The sequence below is a fragment of the Eptesicus fuscus genome, chromosome 8 (genome assembly GCF_027574615.1).
Source record: "Eptesicus fuscus isolate TK198812 chromosome 8, DD_ASM_mEF_20220401, whole genome shotgun sequence".
NCBI lineage: Eukaryota > Metazoa > Chordata > Mammalia > Chiroptera > Vespertilionidae > Eptesicus > Eptesicus fuscus.
In genome coordinates, this window is record NC_072480.1 from 43,129,003 (window position 1) to 43,151,694 (window position 22,692).

The 22,692-nt window shown below is 39.2% G+C and overlaps 1 pseudogene; it reads right to left on the reverse strand.

Annotated features, from left to right (window-relative positions):
* Positions 1-21,583: 21,583 nt before the first annotated feature.
* LOC103288395 (60S ribosomal protein L9-like) lies at positions 21,584-22,170 on the reverse strand (annotated as a pseudogene).
* Between the last annotated feature and the right edge of the window lie 522 nt (positions 22,171-22,692).

Genomic DNA, 22,692 nt, shown 5'->3' on the forward strand with positions numbered 1-22,692 from the left:
AAATGAAGACTTACGTTCATCATCATTTTAATTCAATAACAACTGAAGTCAAGATGCTAATCAACTATATAGCTTTCTATTACTTTAACTGATAACTATGTTCATGTTAAGAACTAAAATAACAAATGCTAACCAATGGACACAGACACTGGGGCGGTGGGGGCTTGCCCGGTGGGGGAATGGCTGGGGGGGGGGGGTGGGTGGTGAGCGTCAATTGGGGAAAAAGGAGGCATATGTAAAACTTTAGACAATAAAAAAATAGATAAATAAAATAAATTAAAATAACAAATGCTTTTTTAATTTGATACCATAAGCATAGGATTATTTTGTAAGCATTTCTTTTGTTGGAATGTCTCCCACCATTTACCTATTCATTTGGCTTTGTAAAAAGAGTAAAGGAATGCTTGTAAAGTTTTTATTTGGAGATTCCAAACTCTAATTCATAATGCTACCAGACAAGTAATTTCCAAATGTTTTATGAAGACAGTTCTAACTACTATGTGGTGACTGATTAGAGCAATTGTAAATATAGGGGTCACTGGGTGAAAGCTGGAACAAGAAAGCCATTTAATGGTTGCAGGTCACTAATTTGATGCCTTCGTAGAAAACTTATTGCCAGAGAGGAACTTAGAGCACAAAGGAATGTCCTATTGTAAATGCTATTCAAACTGTCCATTAGTTAAGCACTTGGGAAGCTTTGTTAAGTTGGACAAGACTCAAAGACCATTATTTTGGTCACTAGAGCAGCACCGATTTGAAAGTGTTACTTTAACTTCCTAACATGTTCAGAAGTTAACTGGATGACTAAACCTGAGTTATGTTTTATCTCTCAGATAGGGAAACAAAGGGAAAAGCTGATTTCGTTTATGGAGCCCGTGTAATCTATACTAATAAAAGGGTAATATGCTAATTAGACTGGACATCTTCCAGACATCCATCCGGATGTCCTTCCGGACAAAGCCACTGTGGCGGGGTCCAAGGCAGAGGCAGTTAGGGGCAATCAGGCCAGCAGGAGAGAGCAGTTAGGGGTGACCAGGCCTGCAGGGGAGGGCAGTTAGGGGCAACCAGGCTGGCAGGGGAGGGCAGTTAGGGGCAACCAGGCAGGAAGGCAGAGGTGGTTAGGGGTGATCAGGCAGGCTGACAGAGAGGTTAGGGGCAATCAGGCAGCAGGCAAAGGCGGTTAGGGGTGATCAGGCAAGCAGAGGAGCAGCTAGGGGCATCAAGCAAGCAGGTAGAGTGGTTAGGGGTGATCAGGCAGGCAGGCAGGGGAGCAGTTAGGAGCCAGCGGTCGCAGATTGCGAGAGGGATGTCCGACTGCCAGTTTAGGACATCCCCTGAGTGGTCCCAGATTGGAGAGGGTGCAGGCTGGGCTGAGGGATCTCCCTGTGCATGAATTTTGCGCACTTGGCCTCTAGTCCTATATAATAAAAGCCTAATATGCAAATCGACCAAACAGCTCAATGACTGGTGGAACGACCGGTTGCTATGACGTGCACTGACCACCAGGGGGCAGATGCTCAATGCAAAAGCTGCCCCCAGCTCTCAGGCCCTAGGCCAGCCAAGGTGGGTGCCAGCGGAGGCCCCCCCAATCGCCCCGCCAGTCGCCCCGCAGATTGTCCCTGATCTCCGGCTAGTCCTAGGGACCTTACCTGTGCATGAATTTCATGCACTGTCCCTCTAGTATTATCATTAAAAGAAAACCACCCAGGCAGTGCCTAGCAGTGTTATGGTTTAAAGAATATCAAATACAGGCATCCTCTGCTCTTCAGAAGTTTGTGTTATGCCACTTGGCATTTGCTAACCAAAAGAAATCCAAAGAGGATTTTCTTTTACAAAAGAAAAAAAAAAGGCCAAAAGCAAAAATAGGGTTCAGCATTTATTTTGCAGCAAGCCATTATGGGGGCAACATGCACCCCAAACAGTGAGAGTAGCACCAGCAACCTCCTTCCCCAGGACCCACACTCAGCATCTCAGTGCCAAGCTGCCATAGCTTTGAACTGCGTCTGTGAGCATCTGAGCTTCATCTCCATTTATGTGTACATCTGTTAGCAAGATGTGTCCTAAGGTATCAGGGAAGCCCAAGAGAGCTTGTAAGGGTGTCATGCTTAGCATTAAACTGGATGCAATTAAGCTTTTCGATTGTGGTGAATAAAATAAAGGCACTGTGCATGTGATGAACTTGCCTGTGTCCACTATTCCTATTATTTACACGCAGAGAAAAAGAATCTTCAATGTTATTATTGATTCTGCTAGTAATGAGATGGTCACTTTTAGTTGGTGTCCTGTAATAGATAAAATGAAAAGTCTGTTGCTTGATGGGTGTAAGGAATTGTGGTATTAAGTTATCTTGTAGGTAAGGCAAAATTAATCTTTTTAATAAGTGAAACTACACTGTACATACGTTATTTCTATTTTCTGTAGTATTTATCATATAATTCCAAATTTTACTACTAGTATATGTTAGTGCTATTTTAGGTTTCCTACGTTACCTGGTCTGATCTGGTAGGCTATATTTTTAGAATGCTAAATATTTTAAAAATATAAATCAATAATAATTGCTTTACACCATTTTTCATCAAAAAGCTCTACCTTCTGTTGACGGGAAAACCTGTAATATCACCAGTGACCTATTATCGGCCACACCCTGTGGCTTTTACTGGATGCTGCCGTAACTTTTATTCTTTTCACTCGTTACCCTTTACTCCCATGCCATCTCATCAGTTAGCTACATGCTGTTGATTATGTAGGGAATTGATAATGTGCAACGAACACCTAACTTTAGATTCTAATATCACTGCTGAGCTTTCAACTTACTTATTCTGGTGGTGGTGCTGGGTGAGAGAGGTACTGTACTTAAAATTGCCAATTTAAGCGATATAATCTCTTCCTGTTTAAAGCAGTTCCTCTATGTTCACAACAGTGTCTTTTGCAAAAGTGATCACCCTTTCCAGGTTGTATTGCCTTTCTCTTTCAAAAGAAGTCATGGTGTGACAGAGCTAGTCTTTCAGAATATTGTCAGAATTTTTCTTCATGGCTAAGACTCAACATTCCTTTTTTATTTCTCTTTTACTCCTACTATTATAATCCTACCAGTGGCCCAATGCATGAATTCGTGCACATTGAAAGGAAATTAATTAGAAGAAATATTTTAATATTGCTATTCGCCCTTTCTTATAATAGAAGTGTCAACCAAATTCACGAACAATGACAGATCGAAACACACACATGTGATTGGTGCCAGTGAGAGCTTTATATATATAGATAAACTTGTTTAATTAGACCTGCTTTCTGATTTGGCTAAACTTTTTCCAGTTCAGTGAAGCACCCCAACTTCTCTTTCAGGTAATTGTCAGCAACACAGCAGTAAATATCAACATGAAGCAGATTATTATTGTAGATCATGCAGGGAGAACAAAGGGTAAAATATTTAACTGCAGCAGTGTTTGACTATATTTTGCGCAGTGAGAAAACCTGAAGTTATTTTTTAAAAATATATTTTATTGATTTTTTACAGAGAGGAAGGGAGAGGGATAGAGAGTTAGAAACATCAATAAGAGAGAAACATCGATTAGCTGCCTCCTGCACGCTCCCTACTGGGTATGTGCCTGCAACCAAGGTACATGCCCTTGACTGGAATCGAACCTGGGACCCTTGAGTCCACAGGCCGCTGCTCTAGCCACTGAGCCAAACTGGTTAGGGCCTGAAGTCATTTTTAAGGTCCACCATTTCTTATTTCTTTTCAGTCGGGTCAAGTTCCTAAGCTTTCTAAATCTCTGTTTTCCAGCTAAGGAAAAGAAAAGAGGATTCCACTGAGTCTCCTATCTACCTACTCCAGAACTTCTGTGAGGATCAAATGAGATGAGCATAGGAAAACGCTTCACAGACATTTGGTTACAGTGTAAAATGTTTCCACCTGGCTATAAAGCAAGTCATGTTACTGGGCTGGAGAAAGTCCAAGGAGGCTAGTCGCTAGTTGCTAGGGAGAGGAAGCTGGGTGTTGCTCTATGACATCATTACCCAGCACCACAGCAACCATGGGCTGCATTTTGTGCTATGGGGTCTCTGCAGAGTTGGCTGCAATTTGGTGCATTGTCGCTCCAGGGTGGTGGCGGGGCCTGTGTCCCACTTGGGGGAAGCCAAGTGTTGCTTTGTGGGTGCCAGGCCCATGGTGCCGTTTCTCTGTAAATGGCCAGTGCATGTCACAGCAGCTCCTGCATTGAGCATCTGCCCCATGGTGGTCAGTGCACATTATAGTGACCAGTTGGACACTTAGCATATTAGCCTTTTACATGTATTGATAACTCCTAAGTCAAATGATTGCCTCTGGTTGAATAAGAGGAAAGTCATGTAAGAGCAAAATGAAAGAGAAGAATGTCAACACATCTCAAACATAACCCTATTAAAATGATATGCCAGTAATGCCTCTTGAGGGCAATTCTTTCTTTCCATCCCCACTACTCTTCTCTTGGACTTCCATGAAATTCTTCCAACCAGTTATCATGGTTCCATTCTCTCTCCTGAAATTCATGTTTCACACTCTTACCCAAGTAATGGCCACATTCTGTCACTACTCTGTTCAAATATGTTTCGGAGACTGAGTATTGTCCACAGGGTAGACCCAGGCTTTTCACATCAAAGCACACCTTCCACCACCAGGCTTTACATTAACATGGCCTAGGACAAGCACTTGTTCTATAATTTTAATAATAAATAGTATTCACTATTTCATAGATGTGCAATCTATTTTCCTTACCCTGTACATACTGGTATTGCTGTACAGAATGAGTCTGCATGCCCATATCTGCCTAGAGAAATTTTATATATATCCTTAAATGCTTTGCTCAAATGTTTCTTTCTCCATGGCGTGTTTCCAGATCCCCTTCTCAGAAACTAATTCCTCCCTCTTCTATCCTGCCCATGTTACTCTCTCTCTAGATTTCTATTGTGCTATATTTCAGATTATACATTGCATTATAATTAGTAATGTAGGTATCTCCTCTTTAAGTTTTTATATTTAACTTCCGTGAGGGTAGAAGTCAGGGCATATTTACATTTGTACCACGCAGAATATCTGGAAATATCAGGTCTTCAATGACTGTGAACTGAATTGAACAATAAAAATGTTGGAGATAATAAAAGTCAAATAGTTGCATTTTATTATCCCTAGTACATTGAGTCTATACCCTGGAGACTACATTGCTGGCACATTTTGTATTTCTTAAAGTTATGCTTTCAATTCCAAGGAGATTCTTAGATAAATAGAAAAATACTCATTTTTTTTCTTTATGGAATAAATATAATGCATTTATTGGTGAGATTAATAACGTCATTTCAGATTCCAAAGGAGTGACTTTGGAAATCTTGCCAAAATCTATCATGCTTTCTTTTTTTCATTGAGAATAAAAAGTGGGTTCTTGCTAAAGAAATTAAAAGCAAATAATTTTTCACTCTGGATAGATTTTAGAAATAAAACAAAATTCAGATAGCCGGCCAAAATAAACTAGCTGGAAGAAGTAGATGAAGTCCCAGAGAGGTTATTTCATTTTGGAGTTCAAGTGAAAGCATCCTAAATTGGCATTTGGCAGCAAACAAGAATCGTTTGCAGGAAATAATATTCTTCATTTCCCTAAATGCCAGTCACCTCTGGATTTAGTCTGAAGTCCCTACTTTTATCTTACTCCAGGGGCAAGGCCCACCCCCTTTCAGATTCCAGGGCATAATAATGAAGCTATGTATTATTCATTATGCCTTAAGGGAACTCAGACTAGTAACACAAGCTATCATTAGTCTCCCCATTTCAGTATTCTTCCCAATAAAGTCTACAATCACCTGTGTTGCAGTTGAACCAGGTAAGTTAGGAAAAATGGCTACTATAAAATTGAAAATTATGATGCTCTTTGAGAAGACACATAAAGTACCCACCTATTTTATCAACGTGTTTTTCAAAGCCTCTCTTTAGATGTTCAGTAACTTTCTTAAAAGAGTAATTTGCTCTAATCCAAAAAAAAAAAAAAAAAAGTTTCCAACCCTTCTGGTTGCAAAGATAGGCCCTTTTACTGTAAATCAATGTGTTGCTGTCTTGTTTGCTCTGCTGCAAGAAGGATGGACACAGCACAGAACCAAGGCTGCTGCTTTCTCTCCTCATTTGTCTTGTGCATCTGTTTCCAGTGCGGCCCAGCCTGAACCATTTTCAGTTCCCCTTTGCTGCCATTGTTACAGGGGCTCTGGCTATAGCTACTTCAAGATAGAGAACGAAGTTATCTTATTTTTCTGCACATCTGGTGCAAAAGATTGGATTAATTATAGTTCTCAGCTAATGGCACTCTGCCTTTATTGGTCTGAACCCACTCCTTTCTTGTTATATTTTAGTCATATTATAATTTGTTTATTTCCTTTTGGCACCATTCCTCTCATTCACCTCTTCCCCATCCCTGGATACAACAATAGACAATCATTCTTAAATGTTGGCCACACAGCTTTCTGTCTCTGTGTGTTCTTGTAAAACATGCATTGTTATTTTGTACGCATGACATTTAGGTTCATATAGATGATATTGCAGTAGAAATCTCATTTTGTTCCTTATTTTTTTTTACTCAGAATTATGCTTTTAAGTTCTTTCCATGTTGTCTAGACATTCATTCATTGCTTCTACTGCTGATTTGTATTCTGGCGGCATCTAGTTCCTATTGAAAAATACATTAATTGAATCCAATCCCCTGTCAACACAAGATATGCTGCAATAATCATGCTTTTAGACTTTGTTCTGCATCAAAATATATTTAGAATAAATTTCTTAGTAGGATAATGCCAGATCCTAAGTATGCACATATATATAACTTGTCAGTAATTTAATTTATCAAATATTCTGTGTATATTTATTGAGTTAATTATGGTATGCTTTGTGTATTTTGTTGCTATTGTGAATGGTGTATTTTTAAATCTATTTTCTAGATTATTTCTTATACAGAGAAATGTTATTGGTTTTGTTAATTTACTTTATATTCACTTTCTTTGCTTTGTTCTTATTTCTAATAATCTGCTGATATTTTTCATTTAAAAAATAATGACAGTTTTACTAGCTTATGTCATTCCTTACATCTTAGTTATTTTTTTCTTTTAGTGGCTGGCTAGAATCTCCAATATCATATGTCAAAGAGTAGTGCTGAAAGAGATATTCTTATCTTTTTCAGTCTTACTGTTTCTGTATTAAAAATATTTATAATAGGCTTTGTTATAAAATATTTTTCAAGTTAGGGAAATTCCATTTTATTTTGTAGTTTTGGTGAGTTTGTGTTGTGTGTTTTTTTATAATTATAAATTAGTGTTGAACTTTATCAGATGCATTTTCTGTATCTATGGTGATTAACATGTATTTTCCCCATTGGTTATTAGCATCTCAAATTTAAAAAGTTTACTGTTGAACTACTCTTGCATTTTTTGCAATAATTAATCTTGATCATAATGTATTTACATTTTTTCTTATCTATACTAATAAAAGGGTAATGTGCAAATTGGTCATGACTCCCTCACAGAAACAACCAAACAGCAGGCTGTGTGGAGTGACAAGGCTGGCAAGGGGGTTAGCGAGGGATGACCCAACGACTGACCAGCAGGCTGCGTGGGGTGAGCAGGTCGGCAGGGGGGTTAGCAAGGGATGACCAAACAACTGACCAGCAGGCTGCGTGGGGTGACCAAGCAGGCAGGGGGGGCAGTGAGGGGTGACCAGGCTGGCAGAGGAGGGCAGTTGGGGGCAAACAAACTGGCAGGGGTGTACTAAGGGGTGACCAGGCTGGCAGGAGAGGCATTGGAAGTGACCAGACTGGTGGTGGGGGGGTGGAGTTAAGGACGATCAGGCAGTCAGGCGGAAGAGTAGTTAGGAGCCAGCAGTCCCGGATTGTGAGAGTGATGTCACAGAGATCAGGCCTAAACTGGCAGTTGGACATCCCCCAAGGGGTCCCAGATTGGAGTGGGTGCAGGCTGGGCTGAGGGGACCCCCTCCTCCATGCATGAATTTCATGCACCTGGCCTCTAGTCCTACCTAATAATAGACAAATATGCAAATTGACCATACCTCCAACACACCCACAAGCCACACCTACCATCCAATCAGAGCAAGTATGCAAATTAACCCAACCAAGATGGCTACAGCCACAGAGAGCAAGGTTTTCTAGGTAACAGAGGAAGCCAAGCTTTCTGCCTGCCCTTGCCAGGCCTAAGCCTCCACTCAAGCTACAAAGTTTCAATTATAGACGGTAAACAAATTCAAACAGAAATGGTGGCAGAATGGAGCTTGAGAGAGCAGACCAGGGTTGCCGCTGGCAACAGGGGAAGCAAAGCTTTCTGCACACCCTGGCCGGGCCCACCCACTTAAGCTACAAAGTTTCAATTATAACCCCAACACAAATGGCTGCCAGCCGCGGAGGGAGCCCCAGGCTTGGCTCCGCTCCAGGCTACAAAGTTTCAATTGTAGAAGGAAAATAAATTCCAGATACCAGGGCCTCTGCTTGGGTTGCATGGCCGGCCTGCAAACCACCACAGGCCCCTCGCTCAGGCCTCCTCATGCCCCAAAGTAACCCCACCCTGATCAGGGACACACTTCAGGGCAAACCAGCTGGCTCCCACCCCTGTACCAGGCCTCTAACCTATCTAATAAAAGAGTACTATGCAGATTGATCATCACTGCAACACACAATATAGCTGCCCCCATGTGGTCAAAGATCTTGCCCCCATGTGGACACAAGATGGCCAGCAGGAGAGGGCAGTTGGGAGGCACCCGGCCTGCAAGGGAGGGCAGTTGAGAAGGACTAGGCCTGCAAGGGAGGGCAGTTGAGAGGGACCAGGCCTGCAAGGGAGGGCAGTTGGAGGTGATCAACCCTGCAGGAGAGGGCAGTTAGGGGTGACCAGGCTGGCAGAGGAGGGAAGTTGGGGGCAAACAGGCTGGCAGGGGAGTGGATAGGGGTGATCAGGCTGGCAGGCAGAAGCAGTTAGGGGCAATCAGGAAGACAGGCAGGCAAGCAGTTGGGAGCCAGCAGTCCTGGATTGTGAGAGGGATGTCCGACTGCCCGTTTAGCCCAGTCGGACATCCCTCAAGGGGTCCTGGATTGGAGAGGGTGCAGGCTGGGCTGAGGGACAACCCCCCTCCATGCATGAATTTCATGCACCGGGCCTCTAGTAGAATAATAATTTTATTTAACATGATTGTATTTGCATTTAAGTAAAGTAAGGCTATGACTATCTTTTTTGATTGCCTTAGCTCGTTTTAGAATTAAGATCTCATCAAACTCACAGAATTAGTGAGGAAATTCTCTAGTTTATTTTTTCCTTCCTTCTAATTTCTGGAATAACTTGTATTCTGTAAAATATTGACAGAATTCTCTATGAAAGAATAGGGCTTGGAGATTTTAGTGGGGGGAGGGGGTAGACATATATATCATTGCCTTTCACTTGACTTTATTTAATGTTTATTGGTTTATTCAAATTGCTATTTCTTCTTGCTTTAGTTTTTGCTTTTTCATTTTTATAGTAAATTTATCCACTTGATCTGCCTTTAAAAACATAACATTTTATGTTATTCTTTCACTAATTTCACCATTTTATGGTAGATATGTCTCCATTTTTGTCTATATTTTTATTTGTAATTTCTTTTATTTTTGACCGTTTTTCCCCCCAAAATTTTGTTATTAAAGTTTAACAAGAACCAATGACTGATTTTGTTGATATACTTTTGTTGTCTGTTCTCTATTTTATTAATCTCACTGTCTGCTTTATTATTACCCTTCTTTTGATTCTTTGAGTTTGCTCTCTTAATTTTCTTATTTTTCTTGAATATTTACTGATAGATTTATTTGGAGTTAAACTTTTGTTCTAATTACTTGTTTCACAACATTTTTGTCTCATAGTTTTTGTCTTTTAGTATTTTCATTACTAATTAGTTCCAGTCATTTTTTAAAAATATATTTTTAATGATTTCAGAGAGAGGGAGAGAGATATAAAAACATCAATGATGATCTTCAGAACATTTCACCCCAAAGCTACAGAATATACATTCTTCTCAAGTGCACGTGGGACATTTTCAAAGATAGACCACATATTAGGACACAGGAAAAGTCTCTTCAAAGTCAAGAAGATAGAAACATAACAAGCATCTTCTCAGATCACAATGGCATAAAATTAGAAATCAACTACAATAAAAACAATGAAAAAAAAAATCAAACATTTAGAGGCTAAATAGCATACTATTAAACAATGATTGGGTTACCAAAGAGATCAAAGAAGAAATAAAAACCATCCTGGAAACAAATGACAATGAAAACACAACAATCCAAAAAATCTATGGAACACAATGAAAGCAGTTCTGAGAGGGAAGTTCATAGCTCTACAGGCCTACCTAAAAAAAAAAAAAAAACCAAGAAAAACTAGTAATAAATTATCTAACCTTGCAACTTAAAGAATTAGAAAGAGAGCAACAAGAATAGCCCATAGTAACCAGAAGGAAGGAAATAACAAAGATCAGAGCAGAAATAAATGACATAGAGACCAAAAACAAACAAACAAACAAAAATAATACAAAAGATCAATGAACCCAAGAGCTGGTTCTTTGAAAGGATAAACAAGATTGATGAAACTCTAGTCAGGCTCACCAAGAAACAAAGAGAGAGGACCCAAATAAACAAAAACAGAAATGAAAGACGTAAAGTAACAACTGACCCCACAGATAGACAAAGGATTGTAAAAAAAAATACTATGAACAACTCTACTCCAACAAAATAAACAATCTTGATGAAATATACATATTCCTAGAAAAATACAAGCTTCCAAAACTCAATCAGGAAGAATAAAAAAACCTATTCAGGTTTTGAAACAGTAATCAAAAAGCTTCCAGCAAACAAAAGCCCTGGACCGGATGGCTTCACAGGGGAGTTTTACCAAACATTCAAACAAGAACTAAAACCAATCCTCCTCAGACTATTCCAAAAAATTCAAGAGGAAGGCACACTTCCAAGCCTTTCTATGAAACCAGCATTACCCTAATCCCAAAACCAGATAAAGACACCACAAACAAAGAGAATTACAGGCCAATATCCCTGATGAACATAAATGCTAAAATCCTCAACAAAATTCTAGCAAACCAGATCCAGCATTACATTAGAAAGATCATACAGCATGTGGGATTTATTCCAGGGATGCAAAGTTGGTACAATATCTGCAAATCAATAAATGTAATACATTACATAAACAAATTGAGAGACAAAAATCACATAATCATATCAATTAATGCAGAAAAGGCATTTGACAAAGTCCAACACCCTTTTCTAATAAAAACACTGAGCAAAGTGGGAATAGAGGAATCATACCTCAACATAATAAAAGCCTTATATGACAAACCTACAGCCAACATCATACTCAATGGGCAAAAACTAAAACCATTTTCCCTAAGAACAGGAACAAGACAGGGATGCCCACTTTCACCACTCCTATTTGACATAGTACTGGAAGTGCTAGCCACAGTGATCAGACAAAAAGAAGAAATCAAAGGCATCCAAATTAGAAAAGAAGAAGTAAAATTGTCATTATTCACAAATGACATGATACTATACATAGAAAACCATAGCCCTGACCAGTTTGGTTCAGTGGATAGAGCATCAGCCTGCAGACTGGGGGGGGGGGGGGGTGTCCCAGGTTCGATTCTGGTCAAGGGCATGTACCTTGGTTGCAGGCACATCCCCGGTAGGGGGTGTGCAGGAGGCGTCTGATCAATGTTTCTCTCTCATTGATGTTTCTAACTCTCTGTCCCTCTCCCTTCCTCTCTGTAAAAAAAAAAAAAAAATCAATAAAATTTTTAAAAAAAAAAACCCTAAAGACTCCATCAAAAAATTATTAGACTTAATAAATGAATTCAGCAATGTAGCAGGATACAAAATTAACACCATGAAATCTATGGCATTTTTATACACCTATAGTGAACTTATAGAAAGAGAGATTAAAAAAACAATCCCATTTACCATTGCACCAGAAAAATTAAGATACCTAGGAATAAACTTAACTAAGGAGGTAAAAGACCTGTAACTCAGGAAACTGAAAAAAAGAGATAGAGGAAGACATAAACAAATGGAAGAACATACCGTGTTCATGGATTGGTATAATCAACATGATTAAAAATGTCCATACTACCCAAAACAATCTATAGATTCAATGCACTCCCCAATAAAATACCAATGGTATATTTCAAAGACCTAGAACAAACTCTCCAAAAATTCATCTGGAATAAAAAAAAAAAAAAAGGCCCCGAATAGCTGCAGCAATCCTGAGAAAGAAGAACAAAGTAGAAGGGATCTCAATACCAGATATCAGGCTGTATTACAAAGCCACTGTTCTCAAAAATGCCTGGTACTAGTACAAGAACCGACATATAGACCAATGGAATAGAACAGAGAACCCAGAAATCCACCCAAACCACTATGCTCAATATTTAACAAAGGAGGCAAGAGCATACAATAGAGTCAAGACAGTCTCTTCAATAAATGGTCTTACGAAAATTGGACAGATACATGCAAAAAAAAAAAAAATGAAACCAGACCACCAACTTATATCATACACAAAAATAAACTCAAAATGGGTAAAGGACTTAAACGTAAGATGGGAAACCATAAAAATCTTAGAGGAATCCACAGGCAGCAAAATCTCAGACATACTAGTATACCAGAGCAATATCTTCACTAATACAGTTCCTAGGGTAATGGAAACTAAAGAGAAAATAAACAAATGGGACTACATCAAAATAAACCATCTACACAGCAAAAGAAACCATCAACAAAACAACAAGGAAGCCCACTGCATGGGAGAACATATTATCTCCAATAAGGGTTTAATCTTCAACATTTACAGGGAACTCATACAACTTAACAAAAGGAAGATAAACAACCCAATCAAAATATGGGCAACGGACCTAAATCGATACTTTTCGAAAGAAGACATAAGGAGGAAGGCCAAGAGACATATAAAAACATGCTCAAAATTACTAATCTTCTGAGAGATGCAAATCAAAACGACAATGTAGTACCATCTCACACCTGTCAGAATGGCCTATCATCAACAAATCAACAAATGACAAGTGCTGGCGAGGATGTGGAGAAAAAGGAACCCTTGTGCACCACTGGTAGGAATACAGGCTGGTGCCCCACGCAGCCTGCTGCTCAGTCCTTTGGTTGTCCCTCACTAACCCCCCTGCTGGCCTAGTCGCCTTATGCAGCCTGTTCAGTGGTCTTTTGGTTACAATGGTCGCTTAGGCTTTTATTATTATAGATATGCGCATAATATGTGGTTGTTGTTTTTTTAAGCCTTACCCAGGTATATGCTTATTGATTTTAGAGAGAGAGGAAGGGTGAGTGAAAGAGAAAGAGAGTAACATTGATGTGAGAAACATCAATCAGTTGCCTCCCTAATATGCCTCAACCAGGGATAGAAACCGCAATCTTTTTGGTATATAGGATGATGCTCCAATCAACAGAGCCACCTGGATGGAGCTATTTTTGTCTTTTGATTGTACAATTTTATATTATCTAATAGCCTGTCTTATTAATTAATTTGTTTAGAAATTTGATATTATTGGTCTTTTTTGTCTCTTTGATCCATTGTCTTTTGTGTGTGTGTCTTTTTGATCTATGGATTTTGAAGATACTAAAATCTAAATTTATAATTAATAGAATTTATCAGTTGCTCCCTACAATTCTGTCAGTTGTTTCTTATACAGTTTGAAATTATATTATGTACATGTATGCTCATAAGGATCATATCTTCCTGCTCTGTTGTTCCCTTTATCAGATTACAACCTCTCTTTATACCTTTAAAAACATTTCTTATTTTTTAACTATTAAGGTTGTTGCACAGACCTCTTTGGTTTGTATTTATGTAACATGTTCTTTTCCAAATTTGCATTTTCAACCTTTCTTTATTTTTTCATTTCCCATGTGTCTTTTGCAGAAAACATACTTTAGAACCTTAAGAAAAAAACCTGATTTTCTCTTTTCAATGATCTTAACACTTTACATTAAATAATTTAATCTTAAGATATATTTTTGGCAATTTGCGCCTATTTTCTATTTTTGTGCATTTTTTATTTCCTCTTTTCTTTGTGTCAATTTTTTTTTTTTTTAGTTTAAGAGTTATACATTTGACTTTGATGGTATTTTCTTGTTTTGTTTTTTGTAGTTGCCCTTAATTTAAGCCCTACATTCATGTTTATTCACATATCAATTCTGAAACTTATGAATGCTTTTATATCCTCTTCCATAAAACATATATTTTAGCATATTCTCTTATCCATTTGGTGTCTGTCTACTTATAATATTTTCCATAGTATTGATTCTGAGTGTTTAAAATTTTATATTATATTTTTTAATCTCAACTTTATTTGACAACTATGTTTATACTAGTGGACCAGTGCATGAAATTCGTGCACATTAAAAGGGAATTATTAGAGGAAATATTTTAATATTGCTGTTTGCCCTTTCTCTATAATAGACGTGTCAGAGATGAAAGAAAATTAGTAAAATGTATATGAAACTCTCCCTCCTGTCAGAGTCTGGGTCAAGCTGCAGGACCTAGAGTCAAGTCCCCACCCACCACCCACACGAACTTCGAAAACACAGAAGACCCAGACCCAGCCGGCACACCCCCATTGGGTGAGACCCAGACCTGGCCAGCCCCACCCCTGTCAAGCCCCTCTTGGCAGGGGACACAGCCTCAGGTCCCCTGGCCTGGCGCCAGGGTGGAGGGTGTGGCCTGAGGTCCCCGTCAAGCCCTGCTGGGATAGGGGCGTGGCCTGAGTTCCCTCACCCCGGCCAGGCGCCATGCAGCCTCAGGTCCCTGCTGTTCAGTCATGATGTTACCGCATCCCGGCTAATTTTCATATTTCTCTATTATATAGGTAGATAGAATTTAATGATATTTTATCATCCTTACTTATCTCTTATAACAACCTCCGGCATTTATTACCCTTTTTATTTCATGATTTCTTCTAAGAGAATTTTTTAAATGAGTTGCTTTGTGTCAAATCTTTTGAAGACTTATTTGCCCAAATAGATTTTATTACAGCTCCCATTTCAATGACAATTTGTCTGTGCATCAAGTTCTAGTTTTGTAATTATTTTACTCTAACATTTTACTCTTCTTTTTTAATTCTCACTCAATGATGTTTTACTGATTTTAGAGAGAGGGGAAGGGTGGGAGAAAGAGAAACATCAATTTGAGAGAGACATTAATTGGTTTTCTCCCATTACCTGCCCCAACCAGGGATTGAACCCCCAAACCCAGGCATGCGCCCTTTAGTGTACAGGACGATGCTCCAACCATATGAACCACACTGGCCAGGACTTCTCTTATCTTTTAAGTATATTTACCATGGTTTGGTATATTTTTCCTTGTGTGTTTGAGGAGAATGAGGGGATGAGCATTAGCAAAGAGAAATTCAAATATCACAGAACTACTTTGAAGTGGATTAGCAAACATTTGCTCCTGTCCAAATGGCCTTGGAGACATTTGGTCCATGCCATGAGGTCCTTGATATTTGGGCCTGTCAAAAACATCAACACTTAGAAAATGATCCTGGGTTCAAATATCCCCTGCTGCTTATATACATTTAGTTAAAGGGTTAATACATAAAAATACTCTCATGTTTTATTGGTCCAATAATTGTGTTGTGCCTCTTTTGTCAATAATAATCCTTTTTGCCTCCATGGACCAAATATCAAGACCTTCTAGCGTGGACCAAATGTCTCAATGGATATTTTGGATAGGACCCAGTGTCCTACAAGATTGAAGACTCTGCTTACCAATTTTTGGTCAGGTAATTAATCACTCTAAAATGTAAGCAGCATATAGAAGAGGCATTGTCCTTAGGTCGTCCTACCAAACCTGGATCGCAGGTGGTGGGGAGGGCAAAGTTGGGGTGGATTTGGAGTTAGTAGTGAAAGTATGAGGGCACTGGTCAGCCTGCTCCAATTTTAATCAGCTCCACATCCCAATGGAGCTTCTGAGCTGCCCAGATATTACACCACCAGTGATTTTCTCCAGGGCAGCAAGGCAGGTAGATACAAGAGCAGAACAATAAAGAAAAGATATAATTTCATGTAATGAGATGAGTCTCAGAGAAAGTAAACTATTAAATAACTTTAGAAATGATGACCATCAGAAAGCTTCTCCAAGAAGGTGACATTTAAAATGAAGCTACAAAAACACAGAAAAAGCCAACAATGTGAATATATGGAGGAATGTTTTCCAGGCTGAATAAAGAACAAGCATGAAGTTCCTGAGATGAGAAGAAACTTCGCATATTCGGTGGTGATTAGAGCACGGTCAGTGAGCAGGAGATCTTGCAGATGAGTCTGTGTTATTTGGTAGCAAGACTAGGTATGGTTTTAAACATCAGGGCATAGCATTTTAGTTTTACTAGAAGTGCGAATTGAAGCCATTGAAGGGTTTTAGGTCTTGGCAAATCATGATTATATCTGAAGTAGGGTGGTTACAATGAAGATGGAAAAAAGGGCAGCGGTTTAAAATATGACTGGCAAATATAGTTGCTAGCATAAAATATTCATTCGCATCATCTTTCATGATTTTTTTCAGCTTCATTTTGTTCTGGAAAATTAAATCAATGTCTTCAGCATTTCAGAATGCTGATGTTTAATCTAGATGTTCTTTCATTATTGTCTGCCTGTCAAGCTATATCTTTCTGAAATCTTTATATATGAAATCAATCTGGTGATAGATTATTTACATTGAATTCTCAATTTTTCTCGACTTACTATATGCATTCAGGCATAGAACATAAATATTTCAAGCAGGTAAAGGACTGAATTTCTTTAAGTTTAGAAGGCTCTTCCTTTATTCATTGTAGAGCTCCTTCTAGTTCACATGGTCACATGGTTCTCATCACTATCAATCCTACACCACCTTTCTCAAGTCTATCTCATCTCCAAAAATGGACATAATGTCTTTTTCACAGCTCAAGGCATAAGACAGATTTTATATCATAAGAGAATTATGATGCAAATGTGCATAATTAAATGTGCATCAGACATCATTACTTCTGAAGTCAGAAACCACACTCTATCACAGAGAATCCCCTAAGGGTAGTTTCTCAAGATCTGTGGGCTAGTCAATGAGAAGGGTCATTTTCAATAATGAGTAAAATTAAATGGCCATTCTGGTGTCCTTTCCAAAACAGTCATGTTACATTATGGTGGTGTGCTATTTCTACTATTAATAGCTAGCAACTTTTAAATGTGGCCATTTGCTAAAATAACTTAAAGTTTGTCACTGAGCACCATAGTATACAAAACATGGGACCACCCTGTATATACTGTTTTACCTCCTGCTTTTTAAAACATAACAATGTGTTGGCTTTGAAATTCCAATGAATATTTCTTAAAGTATGATTTTTTTAAGTAATAACAATAATAATAGCTTTTGGCCTTCATTTAATTTTCACAATATTATGATATAGGTATTATTACTATATTCAATACTACATTATTAAAATAGTCAACTCAGCTAACGTTTACAAAGTGCTTACAACGTGCTAGGCACTAGGATAATTGCACAATAATCATGATTTATTTATATTTTTCCTGATAATTCTATGAATTTGTCCTATTTGTTAAATGGAAAAATTGTTCATAGATGCAAAGTAACTTGGTGCTAATTAGTGGAGCCATAATTCACACCCAGGTTTACAACAAAGGAGTCTTTAAAAATGCTATAGTTAATGTTACTGGATATTCCTATCATTTCAATGCCCAAGTACCAGAAGATCTGATCCTAACCAGAAGTCAACATGTAATTTGCTATCTGGTAGTTAGGGTTTTCTGGAATATAAAAAAAAATCAGTGTCATCCACCTAAAAAAACAAGCAGAGTGATTTTCTGGTTATTTTATATTTGTCTACCTTCCTCCCTTCCCTGCTCTGTGCATAAGGGTTGCTCACTGGTTTTGTTTTGTTTTGTTTTTGTTAATCTTTATCTGAGAATATTTTTCCATTGATTTTTAGAGAGAGTGGAAGGAAGGGGTAGAGACAGAAAGAAAAACATAGATATGGGAGAGACATATCGATTGGTTGCCTCCAGAGCGCTCCCCCATCAGGGTCAGGGGTCAAGCCTGCAACCGAGGTATGTGCTCTTGACTGGAATTGAACCCGGAACCCTTCAGTCTGAGGGCTGACACTCTATCCACTGAGCCAAAGAAGCTGGGGCCACTTGTTTTTTAACTGAGGTTGGCCAGTGGGAGAAACCAATATAAAATGGTGATAAGGGTTAGCTAGCTAGCTTAATTAGGCAGACATGAAGTGGGTGTCCAGGAAGAATGGAGGCATTTCTGACCTGAGCAATTAAAATAGCCATAAACTAAAGACAGAGGTATCATTGGCTTAAGCAATTAAAAGTAGCTCTGACTGCCGAAACCGGTTTGGCTCAGTGGATAGAACGTCGGCCTGCGGACTCAAAGGTCCCGGGTTCGATTCCGGTCAAGGGCATGTACCTTGGTTGCGGGCACATCCCCAGTGGGGGGTGTGCAGGAGGCAGCTGATTGATGTTTCTCTCTCATCGATGTTTCTAACTCTCTATCCCTCTCTCTTCCTCTCTGTAAAAAATCAATAAAATATATTTAAAAAAAAAAAAAAAAGTAGCTCTGACCTAGCAGCTAGGAGAGCCATAAAGAGTAAGAAAACATCTCTAGCCAGGACAACTGAGAGAGGGTCCATGGGAGAGGAATGCATAGATGGGGGCTTGGAGATGCCAAAATGCTTATCTTACTTGTACAGAAGAGAGAGAAATGCCACAGGATAAGGGAGAAGGAAGACATACATTCACAGAGGATAAAGAAAAGTCACAGGATATTGGAAAGAAGAAAACATATTTTCACAGAGGATAGAGGAATATTGCAAGATAAGGGGAGAGAAAGAGGGTGGCACCACGTGGGCTTTGAGCTTTGAAACTAATACCATGTAGCAGAGTGACCAGTGAGGAAAGCATGGGGGTCCCAAATTAAGGAAAGGGACCAATTAGAAAAGATCATGTCCAGACAAAGAGCTACAGCCTTTATAAATCAGGGACAAAGTGACTCAGCAGATTCAGATTATTTAGATTTTTTCTCATTAGAGAGAGAGAGTAGGCCTTTCCTATTTGGGGGCCCTTCCCCAGAGGGTCCCCTTTGGGGACCTCCCTACCTCGATGGAGTTTGTATCTGTTTCCAATAACCTTCTACATTTTTATTAAAGAAATCTGTTAGTCCACAAATTTATTCTTCAACTTTGTCAGACAAGGACCCACGAGAAGAGGTCTGCACCCCAAAACTCCATGTTTCAATGGGAAAGGGAGAGAAGAAAATCAGAACATATGTGTCCTCTCCCTTCCTTGGTGCCAGGTGTCTGGCAATAGCTGTGTCCTTCTACACTTAGAGCTACTGCCCTCAGGGCTCTGCTAAGTGGCCTTTCTCACAGATCTCAAGAAATGCTTTTACTTGACTATCCTTTCTGCCCCAGTTAAGACAATGGCTTCCCATTGTTACTAGTCTCTGGAAGCCTTAGCATCCCTTATGTTCTTTTAATCCCACTCACCCCTTCTGTAAGTCGTAGTTAGTCTATTAATTAGTCTCTTTATATGAAACTTCAAGGATGAGTTCTGTTTCCTACCAAAGCTCTGACTAATTTTTAAAAAGGCAAATTAGATTGATCAATAGATTACATTTTCTAGTAACAGAGATGATGAAGGCAGGCTATTTTGACAATGGTGCTTGGAAGTTCCAATGGCAAATGAGAAATATCTGGTTGTGCAGAGAGAACAAGAGAAACACTTAGCCAGATGTTCCAAGGTTTCACTTATCAGCAGTGGTAACCACACTGCGTGGAAGTTTTGATTTCACTAGGAACTGTCTCTCAGGGTCTAGCCACTATAAAAATGTGGGAACAAGAAAATGAAAATATTGAGTAATAAAGATGCTGAGAGACTCCATGGAGACATTCCTGCCCTTGGAACCAGAGGAAGTGATGGATCTTGCAATATAGTTGGGAGAGATGAAATATGGAATTACAGATTCTACTTTAACCCCCAGGCTACCAGGGCTGGAAACCTTCTATTACATGCTAATTCGGCTCTGTTGTGTTGCTAAGATAGAGGAAAACAAAATTGCCATTTTTATTTAAACTCTCAGGAGAACATAATCTAACCTTTATTGGGGCTTTCTCTTTAGGCAATTAATACCATTTTGTTTTGAAAGTTTTCTCGGATAATTGGTGATTTCTCGTCCCACTTGAGTTTAATTTCTATATCCCTCATAGCTTTGTGCCACAAAAGAGTGTTTGGTTGAGTCCTGTTGGCCATGAAGATACCTATGTGAAGATACCCTTTGATTCCTATGTGATTTTGCTTAAACTTGTGGAAATGTCCTAGTTCCTCCATATCATTCCAGACAATCTATCTGGCCTAGCTGATGTCTACATCCTTTTCAGACATTGTTTAATGACTAACTCTGGTATGAAGTCATTCCTGAAGCTCCCTTTTCCAACCTCCCCAGGTAAAATTCATCACTTTTTCTGTTGATGCTGCTAGCCACTGTAGAAAACTACCTCTTGCCGAAACCGGTTTGGCTCAGTGGATAGAGCGTCAGCCTGTGGACTCAAAGGTCCCAGGTTCGATTCCGGTCAAGGGCATGTACCTTGGTTGCGGGCGCATCCTCAGTAGGGGGTGTGCAAGAAGCAGCTGGTTGATGTTTCTCTCTCATTGATGTTTCTGGCTCTCTATCCCTCTCTCTTCCTCTCTGTAAAAAATCAATAAAATATATTTAAAAAAGAAAACTACCTCTACCCACTTTAGGTTTTCAGCTGGGACTCTTTAACAATAAGACAGATGAACAAGAGGAAAAAACAACCACAAAACAGTTATTAACATTCGGCACACATCACGCAGGAGAAACCTAAACAAAGTAGCTCAAAATGGCAGCTTAGAATTCAGCTTATATAACATCTTCAACAAAGAACAACACCTTTGGCAGAGAAATGACAGGACAAAGGAAAGCTGTCCCAGATTTCCAAGGGTGGCACACTATGGGGAGGTAAACATATGGGAGGAAACTAGTGGAGTAAGAAATTTTGCCAATTCCTCTGGTGCCATCTCTAGGCTAATAAAAGCCTTTCTGTCTTCGGTAAGTGGTGAGTTTATATTCTGCCTTTGGGCAGAAAAGGGGAAGCTTTTTCTGTGTTTGCTGCTTTTTAATCGCCTTCAGCTCAAAATAATTTTTATGTCAAAGGCGTATTTGGAGCAACATATTCTGACTTCCTTCACCCTTTTCACAACTTTTTTTTTTTTTTTTAACTTGTCTCTCTAGCCTACCAGATTGTAAACTCCCTGAGGGCAGGTTTGTGTCTCATTTGTTTCTTTAACATCTTACAGTACCTAGTCAGAATATGTGTATAGTGGTTCTTTTCTTTCTTTCTTTTTTTTTTTTTTTTTAATACATGGCTTTTATTGCATCTTTAAAATATTGGAAGTAGTCTGAGGAATCATTCGGCATCTTGTTTCTATAGCTGGACAACTTAGATCTTATCAGCCTCCTGAACTGTTCCTTTTCCAGAAACATAAATGCTATCAAAATTTTTTTCTGATATCCTTGTTTTTAATTGGTGTGGCTTGCTGAATAAAAGCTGTTGAATTTGATACAAGTTCAATGTTGTTTCCTTCAAGAAACAACTCATCTTTCTGGGCTTGAGATACTGAACATGCAACGCCTGACTTCATCTGAACCCTGTAGATGTGTTTTTTCACCCAAGAAATTTCTGATTTCAACAAGAGAACCATTCTCCTGAATAAGTTCCTTTATGGGGAAGTGAGCATACATAGAACTCATCTTGTGATGGAAGCCCAGTGTAACACCCTTGATCATGTTCTGTCCATGACTTCAGATAGTGCCAACAGTAGCCATTTCCTTTATCTTTCCCCACCATTTGTCAAGCCAGAGCCTCTTCTTTTTCTATCCAAGAAGATTGAGTTCTGCATTGATGTCATTGAAATCCCTCTGCAGGGTGTCTCTGGGTCCCTTCACAACAACTCTGTGTCCCTTCAGAGTGAGGTTGACACCTGGGATGTCCACAGTCTGCTGGCTGAGAATGGTCTTCATCCTCGAAGTAGATGTGGCTATAGTAATGATTCTTGAGTGGATAAATAAATATCTTTTTAGTCCAACATATAGAAAAAACAAGTAGGTTTTCGGTCCAACTTTTTTAGAATTTATAGTTATGTCATTTTTAATATTACAGAGATATTTTATACAAATAATTGAGGCAGATACTTCTAATTGCCCACCCTCTGTTTTCCCCTTACTCATTACCCTAAGTTTTAGAGGGAACAATATGTTATATTTAAAATATTCCTCCCTTAGCCTGCCTTGAAACTAAGGGTGGCCATGTTTTCCAGATCTAGCTAATGTGATATAAGTAGAGGTCTTTATGGAAAAACTAGAGGCCCAGTGCACTAAATTCATGCATGGGTAGAGTCCCTAGGCCTGGCTTGCGATCAGGGGTGATCTTTCCTGGCTGCTGGAAGCTGGCCCCACCCCTGGTTCCTTGTTCCCTATTGGGTGATGGGAACCTGCTGGCCAGGGTAGAAGGACCAAGAAGTTGGCCATTCCCACCCGCTTGCTGGCCCT